Source organism: Cupressus sempervirens, chromosome 3, assembly GCF_028749045.1.
Source record: "Cupressus sempervirens isolate cs-2001-9-10 chromosome 3, ASM2874904v1, whole genome shotgun sequence".
NCBI lineage: Eukaryota > Viridiplantae > Streptophyta > Pinopsida > Cupressales > Cupressaceae > Cupressus > Cupressus sempervirens.
Genome location: NC_143120.1, coordinates 228,286,049 through 228,310,145, shown reverse-complemented (window position 1 = coordinate 228,310,145; position 24,097 = coordinate 228,286,049). Strand labels below are relative to the sequence as shown.

Sequence of the window (24,097 nt, the reverse complement as noted above, 5' to 3'; positions counted from 1 at the left end):
TCTATGCCAAAAAATATATGTTATTGGAATAGGCCATTCTCATTCTCAATCCGATTTTAAATTTTTTTTATAAATTTTATAAATTTTTTTTTTTTAGAACCTTTTTTTAGAACCTTTTTTTTTAATAACATTTTTATTATAATATATATTTATTTAAAATAATGAAATAAATTATATTTCTCATTAACTTCAATGAATAAAAAAGAAAGAAAATAAATTAACCTTTTTACCATTATTGAAAATTTAACCAAATAACAATAAACTAAAACAAAAAAAATTAATAGAAATATTTTTAAAAATACAAAATTTAATCTTATTCCTATTCCATTTTTGCACAACCAAACAATGAATTAACAGAATTTCAAGTGAACCAAACAGAATTAGAATTGCCCTTTTCTATTCTTATTCCCCATTTCCATTCTCATTCCATTTTTCTAATGTAATTTTCAATTCCTATGCCAATAACCAAACGAACCCTTAATGTAATTCTAGACTTGATTACAATTGGTAGCACTTTCCGTGCCTTTTCAAATGAGAGCTTTTATGGACTCAAGAAAAGAATACATGAAGTATGTGTAACAAGTTAGATCTCATGAAGGATTTCTCACATTGGTGTGAATGGATTTTAAAATCGTGCTTTCAATCCTTGAACCTTTGTTTTGCTTAAAATACTGCCTGCATTTTCTACTTATTGCAAATGAATCTACCAGCACTGATATGCGTCCACTTTCAACAAAATATCTTTGCCAATTTCTTCAGCTTTCCGACAATTAACACTGTTTAGTGCAGTCTTATGTAATTCTACTGCTTTTTTAAAGTTTATTTATTACGCCGAAGGCTCTTTACTATTTGAAAGAGAGGACCTAACAACAATGTTGTAGAAGAGAACCAAGACAATTGAACCAATCGCAGGCATTCATGTTTCCATCAATTTCTATTTGCCATTTTACACATCTTCAATTTGTATCTTTTGCTTTCTTCGACAATTTTTAACATCACGAATGTCTGTCTGCACGTGTTTGAGGTTAACACATTGTGGTTCATATGCCCTAAGTCCTGCCACTTTATTTATACATAGCCTCTGGTACAGCTATAAAACTCTGTAGTTGTTCCTTTTTTTGGTGAACTGAGTTTTCCTGTTAACTGATGGCTTGATCAACCAAGGAAACAATCAGTGAAGTGTACGCATTAAAATTCCTTCATTCAGTCAATTGTTAGGAAGACTGCATAAAATTAGAAGATGACCTCAGACTTCCATTTTATTTGTATGCCGATCATTTTCTTGATTCAAAACGTCAAGGAGGCTGCAGGTTGGCTTTTATGCCGATGTTTCAGGGGAGTTTCTCCAGCTCTCAGAAAAGTAAAGATGAGGGCCATTGTAGACCTTTATTTGCCGATCTAAGTACATTGCTAGTAATGGAACCCAAGGTGTGGTTTTCATCCCCTGTAAGCAGAGGAAACTAGAATACAGTGCTTCAGACCTACTCCCCATTAAAATATATCTCAGTTCGAACATGTAAGAAACCCACTCAATTACCAGAACAACAAATTTAAAAAGGAAGAAATTGATGCTGATAGATTCCAGATTACCTTAGCAGTCTCCAGGAGTCTCATAGCGGAGTGCAACCAAAAAAGGATAAATGTTTTGAATTTACAATCCACAAATAATCTCATTTACATAGAGGTAATAGAAAGTGTTTCCAAAAATTGCCGTTAGAAAACAAACAACTGTCAAACGGGGGCAATACAATCAAAATTAGTCTATTTGAACAAATGAATGTAAATAGGTGGAGATTTATCATTTAGGAATAAGAGAGTAGGGTGGCATCTTAAGGTCTTAAGCCGAGTGTCATTTTTGAGTTTACATTTTGGTAGAATCATGCTTTGTTTGAACCAGATGCCTCAATAATTTTGGTTAAATTGAAGATAAGTTTTTGATGTGTTAGTGATGCAATGTTGTGTGTCATTCTTTCGAAACTATGCATTGTGTATGTTCATTTAATAGAATAATGCAATCACAACATGAATAAAACCAAAGTTCATGTTTTTGGAAAATCTTCAAGCATCCTTTGATGTTGTATTTTCTGATAATTGGTTGTCCTATCTTCATTTTCTTGATAGATAATGAGTCAATGAACTTATATGTTTTAGCTCATAATTTGACCTAAGTTGAATGTCAAATTTTTAAAATTGTCTTATATTAGATCTAGGACAAAATTTTAAAAGCTTTATATTATAAAATATTAATATACAAATCTTAAAATGCATAATAATATTTGAGCTATAAGATTACAAATTAAAAAATAAATATTATTTCATATAATATACTGTGCACCCTATATGTACTTCAAGCTTCTTAATTTAAGACAAGCAACAGATTTAATTAATTAGATTACATTCTTTATATTTATATATTTCTATCAGAATACTAAAATAATAGAGATTTATACTTTCTAATTTTATTCAGGTAATGAGCTTTACTTGGATTTGCTTTATCTATTACATTTGGAATTGCTTGTTTCATTTCAAGAGAAAGGCCCAACTCTTTAATAGAAATGTTAGAATGCATAATATTTATTTCACATTAGCATAAAAAACTAAATTATATTAAACAATGATGTTTTTATTCTTTGAATTTTGATTATCTTTATGATTCAATTTTTTTATTTAAGTTGTACCAAAATCTATATAGATAAATTTATATTTTTATTTAATTTATTAGATTTTTGTTTAGACATGGTAGAATTGACATTATCATGTGACTTCTTAAATTGACTTATCTAGGTGTAATTGGTAATATTTTTCCATATATTTCATACACATTATTTCTAATACATTTTTAGATGTTCCTCTCTAATTAGAGGGATGACTTTGCCCTATTTTTGGGTTTTAATACCTCAATGGCCTCAAAGAATGCTATCAAGTGTTGCGTATAGCCTGTTCTTGTTTCAAACCAGCTATGCCTTTGAATCTGAGCTGCACATCAATTTGTTATAGCATAAATCTCTTCTCTTAACATATTCATAGTAGTTGAACATCATAATAAGTCAATTACACACAAACATCTAGAGCTTTAACATATGTCTCTACTCTTTAGACTAGATTGTTTTAGGCATATTAAATAGTTGAAATCGTTTTAAGTAATTAGTTCAAAAGGAAATTTTTATTTTACAAGAACATTATATAATTGTATGATTAATATTTCACACTAGGTGGCAATCAAAGAATAATATAGAATAGTGACTTATTGTTAGGCGACCTTCATTGTTTTGCATTGGGTGAATGTAGGGATTATTGTGATGCAACTTTACTAGAGACATGATTGTTTAAATAATCAATAGTTTTTATTGTGCATAATATTAAGAATGAGTAGTTGGGTTTCTAATTTAAGCTCTCCTAAGATACACTTACCTAATTCTATTTAGGTGAGTTGAATTTATTTAGTTTCTCATGATTACAAGACTCAAATATAAATAAACGTATCTTATTGATATTTTGAGTTATAGGATTGATCTAGACATGCTAGTGGAAACTATGAGATATAAAAAAATATGTGGACATATGGGAAAAAATGTAATCAAGATTCTTTTGGTTAATTTTGAGTCATTATTTCTCATCCATATTCTAAAAATAATGATTCACAAGAATCCACCTATCTTAGGAGCATGGATGTTGTGTTGTGATTAACATTCATTGTATGTATGTGATGGTCACAATGATAAAGCCTCCCATTTGGAAGGTTACTAATCCCATTGCTTCTTCAACCTAGACACACTTAATAATGAAAATTTTCCCAAAATTTGGTCCAATTAGTTTAAACACCATTTGCAATACCTTCCACATATTTTATGTCTTATGAATCATTTGACATAAAACTCCCTACCTAGTTATTTAAGAGATTTTTTTTAGTACAACAAATTATATTTATATTGATATATGTTAACTAATATTTCATATAGAAAGATTCCAAAGAACTCTTTTCTTCTGAATATGAATGATCTACTCTAAATACTAGTAAGAAATAAAAGGCATATTTTTTAAAAACTTCAACTAAAATATATTTAATCATAAAATTTTCTTCCAAAATCATACCAACTTAATAGTACTTAATTCACTATAATCTTAGTCAAATATCACACTAAATTTGGAAAAACCCATATTTAATAAGCTTTGCAATTACAATGTTTAGAAGAGAAGGAATCCGGGGAACTCAACTTCAATAAGCTTTGCATAGACCTGTTGCACTACCCCAATCCATACACTACATTTGCAAACCTATTAATATATCTCGGAGGATACATCTCTGTCAATTTCATAAAAACACAACAAGTAAGCAAACTGTCAGAGCCAGCTTGATGGGAAGTCCCAACTCTATCCACTTTGAGGAGCTCAGCAACTTTGTTAAGCCCTCCATACAAGCCATTACAGTACTTAATCAAATGCTTGACATCATAAACATTGGGAAAGTAGAATCTCACAAGCCCAAAAAAGTGGTCTGCAGTGAGGGGCAATGGCCACCAATTAAGAAGCTTGATTAGATACCCAAAATCATAACATCCATGAAATGAGATCCAGTGAACTTTAGGATTGCAAAGAATGCCAGAAGACCAAAGAAGCTCTGCAAATCTCGTGGCATCAATACCCATCTCGTTGTTTTTCTTGAAATCAATTCCACTCTTTGTGAGAAGCTCAATGGAGTCAGGGGCATGAAGGTTATGGTCTGGATCAAATTCTTTGAAATTGAATTGCCACGGTCCACAATCTGCCAGATTGCCATTCTCGTCTACAAAGGTGAGGCCGAGTTGGATGAGAGAAAGCACATTTACATTGCCCATCATAGTCATGTACTCGTACTCTCTCCTGCTGCTGAAATTCCCATACACCTTCACCACGTCCGTTCCAGGAAATTCTGTATCCATCGCCACATACGGAAATTCTTTTACAACCGCCCTCATCAATTCTATTTCTTTCTCCACATTGTGAGCCCACACTTCCCCTACAAAAACATTCCCTTTTGCCGCCATTGTCATCTTCACAAGTAACTCAGAAGTCTAGTCCGGTGGATCCAACTCGTTTCAATAATTAATTGCCGAATTATTTAACAGAATCTCCAGGATACATTCATTCCACAAATGTTGAACTTTGAAAATTTGGGAATGAATGTGAAATATATATACTAATTCCGTCCTGTTTTTCACTATCTTTTTATTTTCTATTTTAAGACGCCCGGCTTTTAAATTTTAAGCTTCAAATAAGAATGGTTACTTTTTATTCTATTTTAAGATAGATCGTTTGGTTTATTTTTAGTTTTGGTCGTGCCTAAGTTTTTAAAATTTTAAAGCTATAGTATTATATTTAGGAGATAAATTGTTTAAATTTAATATTAAAGATTTATTATATTTGGTGTATTTTAGTTCCTTGTTATTATTAAAATTATAGTCTATTTTTAGTTTTAGTTGTACAACAATTTAAATTTTTTAAATTTGATGCTATGTGCTTTTTATATAGTATAGTTTCACTTGAACATTATGAAATAAAAATTATTATTTTTATATGATTTATTAATGAAATTATTAATTTAATAAATTTTCTAATATAATGATAGATGAAGGCTTTGAATCTATTGAATTTAGTTGCCATTGCTTGAGTGAGATCAAATAAGGGCTCTTTAAATGATCTTTATATTAGGTTTGTTTGCATCAAGGCACTAGTATGATAATTTGTAGGGTTCATAAAAAAAAAACATAAATATAATATATTTGAATGGGAGATAGCTATATTATGTCTAATGTGTCCTTGAACCAATTTTCAAAATTAATAATATAGCATTGATTTGTGACTCTTGCAACAAAAAAAAAAAAAAAAAAAAAAAAAAAAAAATTTATTATAATCATTTTTATTTTTTAATCCTTAAGATTAAGGCGCGAGCACTTTTTATTTCTATTACCGTTTGGTTATAGGCATAGGAATGGAGAATAGGAATGCATACTGGGAATAGGAATGACTATTCCAATAACAACTATTTTTTAGAATGGGTATAAGCTCATTTTAGAGGCAAAATGGGAGTATGTATTCCTATTTTGTATTCCAATTGACGAACCAGAAAATAGAAAATGTATTCCAAATTTTCTATTCCTATTCCAGCAACCAAAAGAGCCCTTAATTCCTCTTGGTATAAATTTAACCTATAAGAATAGTACTGTTTAAAATTAATTTCTAATTAATTTTAAGTCCTATCTATTTTGTATGAACGATGTGTTTTGTCCTCTACTCAATAAGTCTGTGGTGGTGTCTTTGGATGACATCTTAGTCTACAACAGGAATATGGAGGAACATAAGCAACATTTGGAAGAGGTATTTAAGTTGCTCAGGGAGCACAAACTATTTGTGAAGAAGGAAAAGTGTTCCTTTGCTCAAGAAGAGGTGCACTTCTTGGGCCACATAGTTGGTAAAGGTCTGATTTGTCCAGATCTAGAGAAACTGCAAGCAATCAGGGATTGGGAGCCTTTGAACAATGTTCATGAAGTGAGGCAGTTTCTAGGTTTGGCAAACTACTACAGGAAGTTTGTTGAGGGGTATTCCAAGCCTGCGGTCCCTTTGACAGATCTCTTGAAGAAGGACAGAAAGTGGAAGTGGTCGGATAAGTCTCAGGCAACATTTGAGAAACTAAAGGAAAAACTCACATCTTCGCCTATGCTGACATTGCCTGATTTCACAAGGCCATTTGAAGTCCAAAGTGATGCTTTGAATTATGCAGTTGGGAGAGTGTCGATGTAAGGAAAAGGTTGTAGGAGTGGCATGACCAAGTTGATCTTGCTAGGCATAACTTGGTCAAGGTTGCAGAAAGAATGAAGCACTATGTAGACTTAGGGAGGAGTAGTGTGGATTTCAAAGTTGGTGACAGGGTCTCTTTGGTGTATGTCCAAGGTGCAACATTTGGGCTACGTGGATCAGAGTGGTGTAGAACTTATCAAAGGTGGGTTTGAGGAGAATGAAGTAACTGCTGGGAGCGGTGAAGTGTGGGCTTGCACAAGGTGAGTCCAATTGTGTTAAACATTTGGAGACATTTTCAATGGTGAGGTGTAGGATTTTCAGCGTGGAGATCTGAGGAGTAAGTGTTGATGGTGTGATAGGTGGGCTTGGAGGCTAAGGTAGCAGTCTAGGTAGTGGTTTCATGAATCTACTGAGTTGGGCAATGCAGAATCGTGAGGTGTAGGTTGATGTGAAGTGCATCATCCAAGGTGAAAAAGGATTGGACTTCTGAATGAGTGCAGAGAGGTGTAGAGTTGTGGCTTGAAGTGGTTTGGGTTAGATTTTAGGATAGGAAGCAAGTACTAGGGAGTCACAAAGTTTCTGGAAGTGTATTGGTGGATAGAAGTTGGGTGTATTCTAGGGTGATGTGTTGAGGATGAGTGGATGTAGGGCATGCCCAAGGTTGGTCAATAGTCGAGCAGAATGGTGCAGCAGAAGGCCTAGTTAATACCAAAGTTGAACGTGATGACTTGGGAAAGTGGATTTAGGGAGCTGCCAAGTGTAGTTTGGTGTAGGATGGTGTCAACAACATGATTTAAGGAAGGTTAGTGTAAGTACTAGGTGCAACACAATGTTCTGGAGGTAAATCGGTAGATGAGTGTTGGTGGTCAATTTGAGTTGCAGTATTGTAGATGAGTTGGGTGTAGGACAAACCAAAAGGTTCTTTAGTAGACAGTTAGAGTGGCACAACAGGAAGTCAGTGACGCTAAAAGTTGAACATGTGAAATTTGGAAGGCAGTTTGGGCTTCTCCATCAGGGTGGTGACAAGCTTGTCTTTCGGTGGATGTCAAGAATGGAGTCTTGGGTAGTTGAAGGTGGAAGATAGAATCTGGGTTATTAATGGATAACAAAAAGGTGGCTGAGTAGAGATGAAGCAATAGTGTGGAGTTTCAAAGGTGTCACTGGGGATGGTTGGTTCAGTTGAAGTGAGACATGGAGTGGATTCATGCAAGAGGGTCAGTATCGAGGATGTTGACAACACCAAGTATGTTGTGATAATAGAAGGTGTGCACTAGAGGTTTAATGGTGATGATGATAGTCAGTGTTTGGAATACAAGGACATCTGTAGATTCATTCGATAGGTTGTGGTAGTGGTTGCTAGCATCGAGGACGTCGCCTATTTTAGAGTGGGGGAGGATGTAAGGGGCTGTTGATTCACAAGATGAAACTTAAAGGCAATGGGCCTGTGCAACAAAGCTAGGTGCACACAGGTGTGGTGTGGGCGAGGCATGAGCCGAGATGAGGAGCAAGATGGGGCTCTGTCATGTGCTGGGCAGACATGGTTGTGGTGTAGGATCTTGTCATGGACATGATCCAAGGTGTATCCTTTGGGGCTGTGTTGCGAGATGTTCCCTCCAAAATAGTTGTGGTGTAGGTACGGTGTGGAACCGAGCTGGGGTGCAATCCTAGGGCTATGCTACAAGATGTTTCCTCTAGCATAGTTGTGGCATAGGCAGGGCATGGAGCCAAGCTGAGGTGTAATCGGAGAGGGTAAGTGCCGGTGTGCATCAAGGGTGGCTTGGATAGTTGACCTCCCTCAAGAGGGATGAAGAAGAGTAGTCCTTCCCTCTAGCCTTCAGATGAGATATATGCGACACATAATCATTAGGAGTGAAGAAGAGTAGCTCCACCATATCATAACATGGTGAGGTTTGGTGACAAGACAAGGGTCCCTAACTTAGTGAAGCGGAGTAGCTGAGCCAATGTTGGATGACTACCTTGTGGTTGTTTGAAGTCTAAAAGTTGGGGAAGTGGAGTACCTAGTCCTATGGGAGGAGCCAAAGGGGTTTGTTTGAGTAGGAGCATTGGGGGCTTATGGTTATTTGTGTGGGGGACATGTTGTAGAGCTAGATATCTATGCAGAGTGGTATCAGAGGGGTGTGGCACTAGGTGCACATCCAGGATACTTTGTTTAGTGGGTTTACATTGGGATGGGATTTCAAAGGCCGTGGTGGTCCAGTATGGTGATCAAGATGTAGTGTTCCAGGATAGTGCTCATGGAGAGCTGAGTCATGAGGTAGATCTGTATCAAGTATCCAAAAAGGTAGTTGTTGGACATGACTCAAGGAGACGAGTCATGATGTATGGCTAGAAGCAATGGCTTGTGGTGCATGATTGAAACATGTGAAGCAGATGAGTGAAGTGATTCAGAGGTGTAGCTATGGTGGCATAGCCGAGTTGGAAATGGAGTACAACGTCTAAGGGATTGGATGGATCATGGAGCTAGGATGTGGAACTCAAGTAGGTCTTTTGTTACAAAGGGATTTGTGGATTGGGTAAGATTTGTGGATGCATGAAGGGGTTGGTTCGAGTGCATTAGATGCATGAGGACAAAGTGTTCACCAATGAGGGCATGCAAACATAGACTTGGTGCCAAGGTAGTTAGGGCTCAGTGTTTGGATTCAAAGTTTGGCTTAGGCAGACAACAATTTTGTGGGGGACAAGGGTTGGGCTTCAGGGTTCATGGGGAACCAGGGAGATCAACAAGAGGAGTGTCATGGAGACAAAGCCATGTTAAGGTAACATGAAGGATTGGGTTGGAGGACTCTAGAATGTTCTGAGGTGCTATGGTCATGTTGAGTATACTTTAGAAGTATGCGTAGTGATCCAGGGAGGACTCAAGAGTCTAAGTTAGTCAGTGTGGATGCGGTGTTTAGCAAGGAAGTCATAGTGGTTCTTGATGTAGTGGTACAGTGCTGGGCTTGGGTAGTCAATAGAGTTGAACAAGGGGACCTGCAGTAGTTTTGTGCATTCCAAGAGTGGTGTTATGAAGATCAAGGATGATCAAGGGTGGTCAAGAGACTAGGGGAGTTAAGATCATACATGGCCAGTATTGGAGTAAGGTGGTCTTATGGGGGACACCGAGGCGAAGATATCACAAGGGCTAAGTAGGGGTTTAGCTTGGGGTTGAACAGGGGTAGAGCTTATAACTTGAGGATGCATGCGTGGAGCAATAAAGGAAGAGAACTAGAGTAAGGAGTGGTTCGACAGGCGCTTCTATTCCGCAAGAGTATTTGTTAAGGTAGTCAGCTATCCTTTCTTATTAATTTGTCTTAGAATTTGTACCTAACAAAAAAAATTGAACATGTTTTCTAATGTTTGTTGTGATTTATTTTAATTTTAATTTCTTTGATGAAATTTCTTGTTTGTCAATTGATGGTTCATATTTTTCTTGGAGATTTAATTATTTAACTCATTAAAAAAATTTAACAAAATTATCCTTAAGAGGAAGATATTTCTTGTCACTCTCGTGAGTCAAGATATTTTCTTGAAAATTTAGGCTACTAGATTAGAGATCACATTGTTGCATAGAAAAGATTTGTCAGCAAAAGATCATAGAAGGGCATGCAAGATCGTACAAGGGAATTCCAGTATGTTTGAATTTGTAGATAGATGATGTTGTGCTGTATTCAATTACAAAATGACCGAGGCACACAATATTTATTCCTTAGTTATTTCACCAAATGCAATGACACTATTTGCAGAATTGTTTTTGCACTAGTCCTGTTATAACAGTTTGTTAATTGCAAGGACGTTGGGGTTTCTTTACTTGCAACTGATTCTCCCATCAAGGTTTTGTTGTAAGAGTAAATAAACATCTACTCAGTGCAAATTTATGCTCTCTTTTAGCTTTATCTTTGTATTTTCAAAAGTTATTTTTGAAAAATGGGAGATTAAAATTGTAATTCAAATGTATAAAAATTATTCATGACAACATTAAAAATTTCAAATAATGCAACAAACTATTGCTAGTTTATGTAATCCATCATCCATTTGTTAATTGAACACTAGATAGTAGCATTATAGTGGAATGAGTACAATTAAATCTTTAAAAAAATCTTTAAAACACAAACCAATTTAGATCCAACTTTATACATCTTCAAGAAATTTTCGTAATTTGTAGTCCCTTCTATTGTTTAAAAAAAAATCAAAGAGAGATAATGAAAGGTGGTACTAATTTTTTGCATGCATGGAAGGAGTCGAGGAATACAAAATAAGCTAGTTGTCTTGTTTAAGGGCTATATCCCTATCTTGGTGCCACCATGATGCATTTTTCTTTTTCTTTACTACCAAACTACCTTTGGTGGATGCAGGCTTGGAATGTAATAGTTTAAAATAGTTATAAAACGTAAAACAATATTATAGATACTATAACATTTTAATTTATAATATAAATATGTATTATATTAAAATATTTATGATAAAATATAAATTTATTTAGACATTTCAAATAAATGTTTCTAAGTCTTTGATAAAATTTAAATAAAATGATATATCTAAGTTTTCTCCATTCAAATGGGCATTGGTAGGAAAGAACGAAGAAGAAAACCTCTAGTCTCGCCCAAGACCTTAGTCCTTTATTATTACAATATAAAAGGGGCATACCCTTGTTTTAAAAATAAATATTTATTACAATCAAGGTGGACAAGAGTCCTTCTCTATAAATGTCCTCTCTAGACAAATCTGAATCAAATGAATATAGTTTCTTCAAAGGATCCATCTGACCATAACTTTATATACTTAGTAGGCACCCTTAATTTGTTGTTCTATTGATAGCTACACAAAACAATTAAAACAGAAGTACACTTACCAAGAATTCGTTAGTATTGTTAATGAGTGATATAAATGTCAAACCTGATTAGCTATTAACACTCTACGATAACTTTGATCAGTTTACACATTGCTAAAGGATTTGAATGATATTAGAAGCCCTACTTGATCCTACTTATCCTTAAAATACATATATTGATGCCATACCCATAAAATCAAGCAATATTACAACCATCTTAGGTCAATGTAATGATTAAAATAGGGTTAAATCATAGAATAAAGGCTATAGTCTAACCCAATTACCATTAAATATCAATCAATTATTTAACTAATCTTCGTAACTTGTGAAAGGATAAATTTGAAGAAAACTTATTAGATTATTTTGATACTATTTAAATAAAAGCTTAATGCACTCTAAGGACTAGAGATTCCACATTAGTCACCGTCATACTATGTGAAATCCAAATCATTAATAATTATACGAAGCATCAAAATTTTAATTAAATTATAAAGAAGGAAATACTGGATCCAAACTACATCAGTCGGGAAAAGAAATGCCAAATCGACTATCTCTGTTTAGTGCTGAAACAATTCATATCGATTCTATTCCTTATGATAAGAAGATTGGTAGAAATAAACAATCTCAAAATAGTACCAAAGATCATAAGCGAGAAGTGGATCAATATAAGGGGATCAACATGATGAACATCAAAGGCAATACAATTAAATACTATATCGATGTCCTCTTTAAGTATCTTCCTTAATGGATTTATTATAATGAAAAACTATTTAAAAACCTATTGTTCTATCCATTTAGAGCTTCTGAACACTCCTCCTTTCTTACCAATTTGAGCTAGTTTTAAGATCTGTGTTCTTTCATTCTATGCTCACATCTAAATAGATTCCTAGTTGAAATTTATGTAAATACACCTTAAAATGGCATAAGAACCAAATCAAACCTTACTTTGAGACAAGAACAGAATATGATCATAATAAAACCTTTATATATATTGATTTCATGGATTTATAGATATATAAACGAAGGACACTGAACATGAATCTATCGGACAAAACCACCTTTGAAAATAACTTCCAAACTTAAGAAACTACATATACACCTATGACAAGACGTTCCTTTATAGACATATGACTACAAGGAACATGCTCGAAACCAAAAGCGCACTAAGCCCTAAATAACAAACTAATATATGGACCGACAAAACACTAACCAAGATACCAGATACATAACATAATAAAGGAGGTTAATCAAAAGAGGCTGATAAACCAAACTGAGAACCCAGATTTCCCTAATGTTTCCAAAAGACCATAATGACCTCAACAATGTCATTAGGATAAATTGACTAAATATGTGGAGGAAATTCCAAGGAGAACTTCACCCTACTGGATAATTCGATGTTGGGGGTACAAAATTCCAAGGCATCCAAATTATCCAGCTCTACCTCCAGATGTACATAAGAATTGAATAAACCAAGATAGCTTTTGAGCCATTCTCTTCTAGCGTCCACCACTACCCCTCTCCACCGAAGGAGAGAATGGAAACTAGATTCCATTTTGGGCCAGACCTTATTAAAAGCTGAAAGATCCCGTATTACCAATGCAGGCCTTCTTGGAATGATAGCCAAATCGAAGCTCCCTGGAGGACGGTCCATATATTCTTTAGGTAGGGGTACTCTGAGCTTCTCATCGAGACTCATGATCACTTCTTCTAGCCCTTCGCACCAGATGGGATGAAAACTTTTCTAGCAAAGTCTCACCATGTCCCACTTGTCAATTCTAGCCCTATCCATACACCTAATGAAGGTTCCTATGATGTCACTATTAGTTCTCCATGACAAGTCATACTTGAAGAAACCTTCACCTATAACCCTACTCACTACAATCCTTGTCATCCCATCTACTGGCCTGAGCACCTTGTTCCACCTTTCTAGCTTGATGTTGCCATGAAAGGCCATGGTATGGAACTCCAATGCATGAAAACACTAATAAAAGTATCCGTAGCAGAATAGGGCACTAACAAACAAAGGTAGGTCCCAAATTGATTATAAGGCATAAAAGACATCTCAAGAAGACACTAGAAGGTCCAAGACACTCACCTACATTAGCTACATCATTGCCTCAATGTCATCTTGCTCTTGCCATAATGCGGATGAAGAGGATCCATTATTAGAGGACAGTGATACACTCCAAAAATCCAAACACATGAACTTGATAGAAATAAGTTACTAACTTAAGTATCTACCACTATAACTCACTATACAACTAAAGGTTCCTTAAAGATTGCATGCCTAAATCACAAAGTGATTATGAAAAGGTATGTCAACTATACCTATTCCTAATAATCAACGTGATGCCTATGCTTTAAGACAGTCTATATTAGTTGGTTACTTTTATTAGGATATAATATAAACTTCATTTAGACTATCATTTTGACATATTACAAAACCTACCTGAATAAATCTACTAGGCTAATTATGTAGACAAAGAATATAAAATAAAATTAAAACAAGTTAGGGGGAGGAAAAGAGGAAAAAACCTAAAAATATCCAAACAACCATTTAGGGCTAATTATTAAAAATTAGAAAATCTACTCCATCAATGCCTTTATTTGCTAATTGATTTTCCTTTTTGTTGCCTTCCATGAAAATATTCCATATTTTAATATTTGAGAAATGGTCCATAATGTTGAGAACTTCTTCTAGTTTGGAGTTGAGGACCCAATTCAGTGTCGAGTGCTTCTTGATGGCATTATGGACAATCTGGGAGTTGCCTTAAATGATGACATTAGTATATCCTAAATCTAGACAAATTTGCAAACCTACTTGTAGAGCTTCTAATTTTGCAAGGTTATTAGTATTAGGGTCCAAAGGTTTAGCTCTTTTAGCGATCCACCTACCAAAAGCATCATTGATGATACATCCAATGCTAGCGATATTGGGGTTACCTTTAGAAACCCCATCAAAGTTTAGCTTGGTCCACCCCATCGGAGGCAGAATCAATTTATAGAGTTTCCTAGCCTCTTTGTTCTTTTTTTTATAGATAAGAGGAGAATTAATAAGATCTACCCAATTCTTTTTTCTAAAACCATCCCAATTTGAAAAGGAACCTTCCTCAATTTGAATTTTACTGAGATAAGAATTTAAAGTTTCGACTATGCAAACTTCAATTTTTTTGAGGATTTCCTCAGGTGACATATCTGTGTTACAAAAAATTCTTCAGTTCCTTTCTTTCCAAAGTTCCCACATCAGAAAAGAAGGACTAATAATCAAAATTTTCCTATAAACATCATTGTGAGACCTAGTAGGCTATCCTTCCAAGACTTTGGAAAGGGAATTAGGCAAAGGAGTTGTCCAGCCTAACCTTTGTCAGAGCCAATCCCAACAACATTGGGAATATGAACATTTATACAGAATATGGTTAGTATCTTCACTTTCTTGCCTACATAATTCACATCTTGATGGACTCTCGAAACCTATCTTTTTTCGACTGTTAGAATTCTGTTTTGAGAGGCTAGCCAAAGAAAGAAGCTAGTCTTGGGCAGACATGATTCATCCTAGCATAGAGTCAACGAGATGCCAACATTTCCCCAATCAAAGGAGTTAATGATGACTCTATAACCATTCTTGACACTATATCTCCCATCTTCAGAGGTGACTCAAATGAGGTTGTCCTTTCATTCTAGTTGCTTGATTTTCCTATTCTAGAGAAGTTCTTTGAAAGCCTTTTTTTTCTGCTAAATCTATATCTAGATTATCAACTACCATCCATTCCCATCTAAAGACTCCATTATAGAAATATTTAGTTTTGTAGTCACTGACCTTACATCCCCAAGCATTAGTTAGTTATTGCTTGGTACTTTCTGGGATCCCTAAGCTGTCTACTGGGGGATGCCCATCCCAAGAATCTTCCCAAAAGAAGGCTTCATCCCCCATCCCCACATCCCATGTAAGGTATCTGCAAATAAGGTCACACCTCTTAGAAATGAAGTTCCAACTCTCAAAGCCTTTAGGGAGAGACTTCATTGTAAATATAGAATATGTATCATCTGCATTCATATATTTGTTGTATAGAACTTTAGCCCATTTTTGTTCTCTTTCAATGAAAAAATGCCAAGTGAGTGTAACCCCAAGAGCTTCATTTTTCCAACATAAGTTTTTAATACCTAAACCCCCTAAATCCTTTGGCTTACATATGCTATCCCAGTTGATAAGTGCCAGCTTGTTCGAATCAAGCGAATCATTCCAAAGAAATTTCCTAAATTCGTCCTCAAATTTCTTATACATATTTTTAGCTAAAGGAAGGCAAGAAAGAGGGTAGGATGACAGTGAAGAAAGGACAACCCTAATATTCGTTGATTTACCTGCTTTAGTAAGCCATTTATCTTTCCAACCTTCAATCCGGGAGTCTACTTTATTGAGAACACTTAGCCATGCCTTATTTGATCTCCTACCTTTTTATAACTCTATTCCTAAATATTTACACATAAAAAACCCTTTTTGATAACCCATGATATTGCAAATTTGGGATTCATTTTCAACCCTGGTGTTGAAGAAAATTTCAGATTTAGAGGCATTCACTTTTTGACCTGATGCTACCATATACCACTGGATGATAGATTTAATATTTAGGGCCTCTATTGTTGAACTTTCACAAGGTAGAATGGTATCATCTGCGTACTGTTGATGAGTAATATTAGGAACATTTTCTATAACCTTGATCCCATTAATTTTCCCTTCTTGGTGGGCTTTGTTTAAAGCCCTTCTGAAGGCTTCTACCATGATAATGTATAAAAAGGGAGATAGCCGGTCTCCCTGCCTAATGCCTCTTTAGGTCTCAAAGAAACCTTCAGGGGTTCCATTAATGAGAACTGATATTTTGGTTGTGGAGATGCATTGATAAATATAGTTTATCCAATGATGAGAGAAGCCGAAGGCTTCTAAGACTTTGCATAAAAACCTCTAGTCAACCATGTCATAAGCCTTTTGGATATCTAATTTCAAAAGCATGCTAGCCAATTTATTTTTGTTAGTTGAATGCAATATTTCTTGGATAATCATTAGACCATCTAAGATGGATCTACCTAGAATAAACCCAATTTTCTCTTCTAATATAATTTTGGGAAGAATAGGTTTGAGATGATTTGCAAGAATTTTAGATAAGATTTTATAGATGTTGTTACAAAGGGCAATTGTCCTAAAATCCCCTAGATTTTTAGTATCCTCTTTTTTAGGGATCAGAATGAGAAAAGTGTTATTTATTTCTGATAGTATCGAACCCCCATTTCTTGAGGCTTCGATGGCTTTCCACAAATCAATTCTGATGATATCACAACACTTTTGGAAGAAAAAGGCCTGGAAGCCATCTGGGCCTGGGGATTTGGTCGGATTCATGTCAAAAACCATGCATCTGACTTCTTCCAAGGTTATTGGTTTATTTAATAAGTTATTATCTTCGTGGGACACCGCTCTTAGAATAGCCTTCAACATCTCTAATTGAGCTGTTAAATTCGAGTGATCATAATTATTTAGTAAGTTCTGATAATGGCTAACAAAGACCTCAACTATTTTATCTGTATTGTCTATGGCTAAACCTAAAGGGTCCTTGATTCTAATTATCTTCTTATGAGTTCTATTCTAAAGGGTGCTATTGTTAAAATATTTTGTATTTCTATCACCTTCTTCTAGCCATTTTTCTCTTCACTTTTGTCTCCAAAAAACTTCTTTGGCCAAGATAGTTTCCTGCTTAGCCAGTAGTTCTTTTTCTAAGTTGCAGCTATCATTATTCATTCCCTTTTTAATTACTTCTGTGTTTCATTCTTTTAGTTTCCCTTCTATTTCTATTTTTACTTTGAATATGTTGTTGAAATGAACATTACTCCACTTAAGAATGTTTTCTTTGATCTTTTTTAGTTTAGATACGAAAATGAACATTTTAATGGAATCTTTGAAATAACCTTTCCTCCACCAGTCTTTGATAAGATCGATAAAATCTTTATCTAAGAACCACATTTTTTCACACTTAAATGGGTTTCTAGCTAGTTTAGAGAGTTCAGAGAATGTAAACCAAACCAGAAAATGATCTGATCTTGCTATGGGAAGAATTGAAGCTTGGATCTCAGTTTTAAGCTCACCGAGATCGCTTCTAATAAAAAACTTGTCAAGTTTTTCTACTATATAAGTGAAGTCTGTCCTCTTGTTGTTCCATGTAAACTTCCCATTATTAAAAGGGATATCTATCTGTCCAAATATTAAAATCCTTGGTAGCTTGGAAAGTATGTTGAATACCTCCGTATTTTTCATCTAAATTTAAAATGGTATTAAAATCACCACCTAGAAAAATGAGTTCATTACTATAGTTGTTGATGAAAGTGCTAATTTCATCCCATAAAAGCTTTTTAGCATGATTAGTGGTAGGGCCATAGATATTAACTAGAATAATGTGTAAATTAGTTTTGATGCTACTAACTCTGCTGCTTAGCCAAGAGTTATTTGAACTTAGAACATCTAATGTGACTTTTCTAGGGTTCCAAATCATACCTAAACCCCCTAAAGCTCCTCTACATTCATTAAAATAAATATTCCAACTACCTAGTTTCTTTCCTAATTTAGATCCTTCTTCTATATTTAACTTTGTTTCTTGTAGCATTATGATATCTAATTCAAACTGTTTTAAAATTTGTTTTAATATCCATTTTTTATGAGGGGCATTTAGGCCCCTAGAATTCCAAGTTGTGATCTTCATGTTGCCTTGGGAAGGATCTTCCCCTTCTCTACATTAAATAAATAGCTGATATTTTGCTTCTTTTTTGCCTTCCCATCTGCTTCTGTGAGTTCCTTAAGAGTTTTCCTTCCCCTCTTGGCTTGAGCTTTACCATAGTTAGGTGATATTGGCCCTTCTTGATTCTTTTGTATGCCCAATTGATCTATTTTTTCAAGTATATTTAGTGCAATATCTGGTTGATTGCTTTCTACCTTGTCTTTATCTTGAATGACTAATTCTTCCATGAATTGCTCTACTATGAAAGGTACATCCATTGGCATATACTTCATGTTGAAGTTATTAGTATCATCAAATTGGGCTGTTGATGTTGTATTATCTTCTCTTTGGAAGATTTCACTTTCCTTATTTCCAACTTCAAAAGATAACAAATCTCTTTTGAGATCTTCGTAAGTGTAATTGTCACCACCTAGCTCTAATACTCGCTGCATAAGTTCTTATTTCTATCAATTGCTGCTCTTGTCTATATTTTCAAAGTCAAATACTTTGATCAATTCCTCTAAAAGCTGTTCTAGATTTTCCTTTTCAACATCATTTAATACCCCTACTTTTGTATCTTCATTCTCCCCCAGATCCTTGTTCAAAAAATCTTGAAAATCTTGTATTAGAATGTCTTTTATCCTATTGTCCTCTGTGTTGCTCGCATGGGGTCTGAGTTCAGGAGAATGTTTCCTTGTGAGAAGAGCTTGTTAGAATTTGGTGAATAGATTCGTGGCCTTACTGTTTGATAATTTGGTTTTCTTAGTGGGTTCTTCAAAATACTGCTTCGAGACCAGTTTATCTGCTATATGCTTAATCTTTTCGTAGACTAGATCTTCATCATCAAATAAGAATGAATTTTCCATTTCTTCTATATTGCTGAGTGGATTATCATAACTCTTAGTATCCTTAATTCCAGGTACAACTTCCATTGTAGTTTGTGCTTCATTTGATACTCTTGGACTCTTTCCCTTCTTAGCTTTCTTTCCTTTCCTTTTGGATTTTTTGCTGCAAACTAATATGCTCTACCTTCTAATGTTGATCCCATCTTGGATATGTTCATTTATTACCTTGTTAGGGATTTTGTAGATTTTCTTATTTGGCATAGAAGGAATTTTCGAGCTGGGCTTGAAGCCTTCATGAACCAATGTGTTTGGCAAATTCAATATATCTTTGATCATATCTGTTCTTGGGGGTTTATCCATGTTTATGAATTAAAGGCTTCCTTTCCTATTCCCCTATGCTGATCTGATTTCTTCCTTCTGACAATCCTTGTCTGGGGAAGGTACGTTGTTGTCACTTTTTGAATTTTTCTTGTTTGCTTTTCCTACCATTCCATTCTCTATCACTTCTTCCCCTGAATCATTCTTGGTGTCCATCATGTAGTTCTGTTTGGACATACGCTCCTTTTGTATCATTCTTTGATTCCTTATTCTGATCATGTGGAAGGAAACATCAAGATCCAAAGAAGGTTGCAGGATTTTGAAGGTGATTTTCCTCTCATCATCTAGCCTGATTATTTCTAAAATTTTGCCTTCACAACTCTGGAATTTAAGTTTGTAGATAGATCTGTTTGTAATAATTTTGATTGATTTGAGATTCATATTATTTGCCTTACATTTAGTTAAGAGTTTTATGTTATTGCAACATTCAAAGGAGGCATCTAATCCATTTAGATCTCCCATTGAACGACCTATTTTCTTAATAATATTTATCTATTTTAGCTCTGGAGGGATAAGATTAATGGAAAACCAGGTTGGGATTAAAAAATTTAAGTTATCTTCCTTGCAGTCTGGTGACCATTCAAAAAATTTGATAGCATGACCTTTAAAAAAAAAAAAAGCGTATAGAAAGTCTTTGTTAATAGATTCTTCACTACAATGAATATAAATTAATCTACCAGTATGGTGCGAAATACTTACCTGATTGATGTAGTAGTCCTCAAGCGAATCAATAAGGTTATGCAAATCTGCTCTTGGGCCATTCCAGAATGCAAACAGTCCAACCTTTATGCATTCCTACCAATGATTTTCACTGTCTTGGTAATTGATAATGAGGACCTTATCTTTAGATTCGGTTAAAGAGTGGTTGAGGTGTGGATAGGACAACGCTTCAGAGAGGAACATAGGGTTAGGATTCGGGGGCCTACGGTGAGGAGGAATATAAGATTTCGGGGAAGCTAGAGTAGGGGTAGGACCAGAAGTGGCATCATTCCCACATTGCTTTTGGTCAAGATCTGAGGAGGCCATAATGGGTTTAATAATGAAACAGGTATATGGAGTTTAGGTTAGATCTTGCATATTTGGTTAGGTTAAAGAGATAAATTTTCTTATCTAAACTAAGAGTGGAGTGAATAAAAGTTCAAATTTTGTCTAAATGTTGAGAGGAGAGATGATAAAACTGGCTGCTGCAAGAGTCTTTTGGAGATGAAATCCTAAATTTCCCCAAGCTGTTGGTCTGATTTATTTCCATCTTGGCCCCTACTTTGGAAGTTTTTTCCTAACAATCGTATGCGACTCATTTTGTCCTTATTTCTTGGCATGGATTGTGTGCAAAGTGGCCCAGTAATATTTATTTCTTTACTGTGAGTTCCCTTGCTAGTGCACTTTCATTCATTTTCCTTTTTATGTATTTCTCATCTATACTCTTTTGTTTTGTGCTTTTAAGTGACTACGAGCAATCTGAATGATTTGCTAACAACCCTATTGACCATGCCAATGGTCATGGACAAAAACCATTGAGTGCAATTTTTATTTTTATTCTAATTCCAATTCTTGTATTTCTCCAATCAACACTCTTTTATTTTAACTCCATCTTTGTTTTGCACATTGCAGGTAAGTGTGACATGTTGTATTGAAGTTTTCCTTTGAAAACTATCGTAGCCTATGAGCTTAGTTACCAAAAATATTATGACACTCTATCATTATCCATTTTAATGGGAACAACATGTTTTGGGGTCATAAGCACACGTTTCTTAAGGGAACTATTGTCCTAATCTTTCAACTAACAAAGGTGAGAGGTTAGATGGGGCATTAGAGATTATAGAAGCTATATTCTGGATGCATGTCTCTAGCCATCATTCAAATGGTGTTATTGGAAGGGGCTAGTTTTTCCAAGGTAGTCATACGTGGAAAGGGAGGACATTCAAAAATCCCTTAACATGCAATTGATCCTTTTCTGGCAGCTTCTACTTCTATTGTTTGCCTTCAACAACTTATTTCCTAAGAAGCTAACTCCCTTGGACGCTTAGATATTATACATTACCTTTTACATGAGATAAGCGTCTAGCTAAGTATGAGACCAATGGAGATGGATTCCATATTAAATTGCGAAGAAGAAAACCCCAGTCCAAAATGATATAGTTCATTTCTAGCAGTTAGTAGTTGTCATACTTATTGAATGCATAATCCATATTGCTTATGAAGCATTTTTCTAGGCACTGAATATATATCCCCTTAATATTCAAAGCAGTCAGGTTTAGCTTCAAGTTTTTATGGGATATGCATGAACAAAATAAAAAATCTTGCCTAAGTTTTCTTCCACCTTGTTTAATTATATGTTGTCCAATTTCTACCTTATGATTGAACAAGTAAACAAAACCTTGAAAATCCACGTACTATCTAATGCTTTGTAAAATTATGTGCACATTTGCATCAATGACACTTGCTTTATCCCATGATATATATTCCTAGTTGTGCGATTAGACTAATTTCTATAGTTTATAATGAATTGAAATAATAGGAACGTGTCCAAGCCCATGAGTTTCAAATAAAAAATAATGAATGTGTTCCAAGGAAGAGTTTTGAGCTCTTATTTTACCTTGAGGTTTCAAAAATTTAATATGACTAGTCGGGTGGACAACATTCAACTCGGTAGGTGAGTTTGAATTTGAAATGAGAGGGAAAAAAATTTGATGGAAAAAGGAATGAATCCGATTCAATTGATAAGTTAGAGAGACTAGAGAGTAAGAGAGGAGTGTAGAGACAAGAAGAAGACCAACAGATTAGAGCAGAGGAAGAATATTCAAAATAGAGATTAGAGGACAGAAGGAAAGTTCACTTTTAGTGTTTGCAGTAGCATGCGTTGAATCTCTTTGTTGTTGTATAAGTTTATTTGGTTTAAATCCTGTGAAGCAGTGATTGTTCTAGGTGTTATTTGTATGCATCCATTAGTGTTGTAAGTTTAAGTTTGAAGTTTTATTAGTTTGAAGTTTTAGTGTTTTTTTGGTTGAAGTCGAATGCTCCTAGATTTTGTAATAGTTTAACCTAGTTGAATAGAAAGCAAGCAAGCAGGTATACAAATATTTTTTGTCTCCTCTCTATTCTTCATTGCATGGTATTTTGTATTTGAGAAGTTCATATTTGGAAGTTTCATTATTATCCTCTTTGTGTTTTAACTGTGGAAATTTTCAGATAGGAAGTCTGTTAATAGAGCACTCGGTTTGTGTAAGACGTGTTTTTTTTCATCAAGTCCACCAAGTTATTATCTGCATTCTTTACCAAATTCACTTAGTCCCTTTTGTTGACTGAGCTCACTCAACATCCTTTGTGCCGAGCTCCACCTTGCTACAGTGACCAAGCTCACTTGGCATACTCTATGCTGAGTTGCCCTTTACTGCCCACTAGGCTCCTTCATGTGCCGAGTTAAATCGACACCTTCTCTCTACCACTCGATACCCTCTTGTGCTGAGCAAAATTGTCACTCGACTGATACCTTTGGATGCCGAGCAAATTTTTAAGTTTGTGATTTATTTTTCACAAGGATATTTCTCACAAAATTTATAAAATGCAACTACAAGATTAAAGAGATTATCTCCTTAAAATAAAAGTTCCCAATTTGTAGCTATAAACGCATGAGGAAGTGAAGTAAATAATTAAAAAAAAAAAAAAAAAAATTGAGCTGATGAAAATTGTTCGATCACGTACTAATCTAATATTCACTAAAATAATAACTACAATTATCTACTTCACATTTAACTAGATAAACGAATTGCTAAGTTCATTTTGAACAAAAAATAAGAAAAGAAGAGCATAAGGATATATAGAGTTTGTATCTAAAATGACCACAAGGACTAGAAGTAAGCACAAAGAGTTTAGGTGTGTAGGTGTTTTGGCAATGGTAATGGTACCATAGTAGATATAACTGGGGTAAAAATAACAATTAATGTTAGTAACTAATGCAGTTTTCTTGAGCAAGGTTTGGTAGGCATAGATTGTCTATCCAACTGGAACACATCATTTGAAAAGGGGAAAAATGTATGTGAAAGAAAAAAATACAGTTCAAACATGGTTAATTGAAAAATTATATATTTTTTTCTCCAGATTTTTCATTTCGACAAAAACTTAATAATTGCAATTTTTTTGGTGTGTTTTAATTGCAAAACTATGAATTTTCCCACAATTTTATTTGGACAAAAAGTAACAATTGCAACTTTTTTTGGTGTGTTTTGATTAGATTTCAACCAATTTAAAACTATTCTAAGTGAATTCTATTTATAGAGTTAGTAAGACTAGCTATTAGCATAGAAATACAATGTTAATGTGGTGTGTAAAAAAGACAATGGGGTGAGGAGTGGATGAATGGAAAAGATTTATATCTAAAAATGAATATTTGAAAGCATGTAAAGGGTAAGTTCTTATAGAAAAAACATTCTTATAGAAAAAAACATATCTCGAGTGGGAGAATAAAATGAACACTAAAGTGAGACATATATGTAAAAAAGTTAAAGATAAACGGCTGA

At 34.5% G+C, this 24,097-nt stretch overlaps 1 pseudogene; it reads right to left on the bottom strand.

The window, feature by feature from the left end:
• Positions 1-4,244: 4,244 nt before the first annotated feature.
• Positions 4,245-5,041, bottom strand: LOC149565671 (putative CCR4-associated factor 1 homolog 7 pseudogene; annotated as a pseudogene).
• Positions 5,042-24,097: the final 19,056 nt, after the last annotated feature.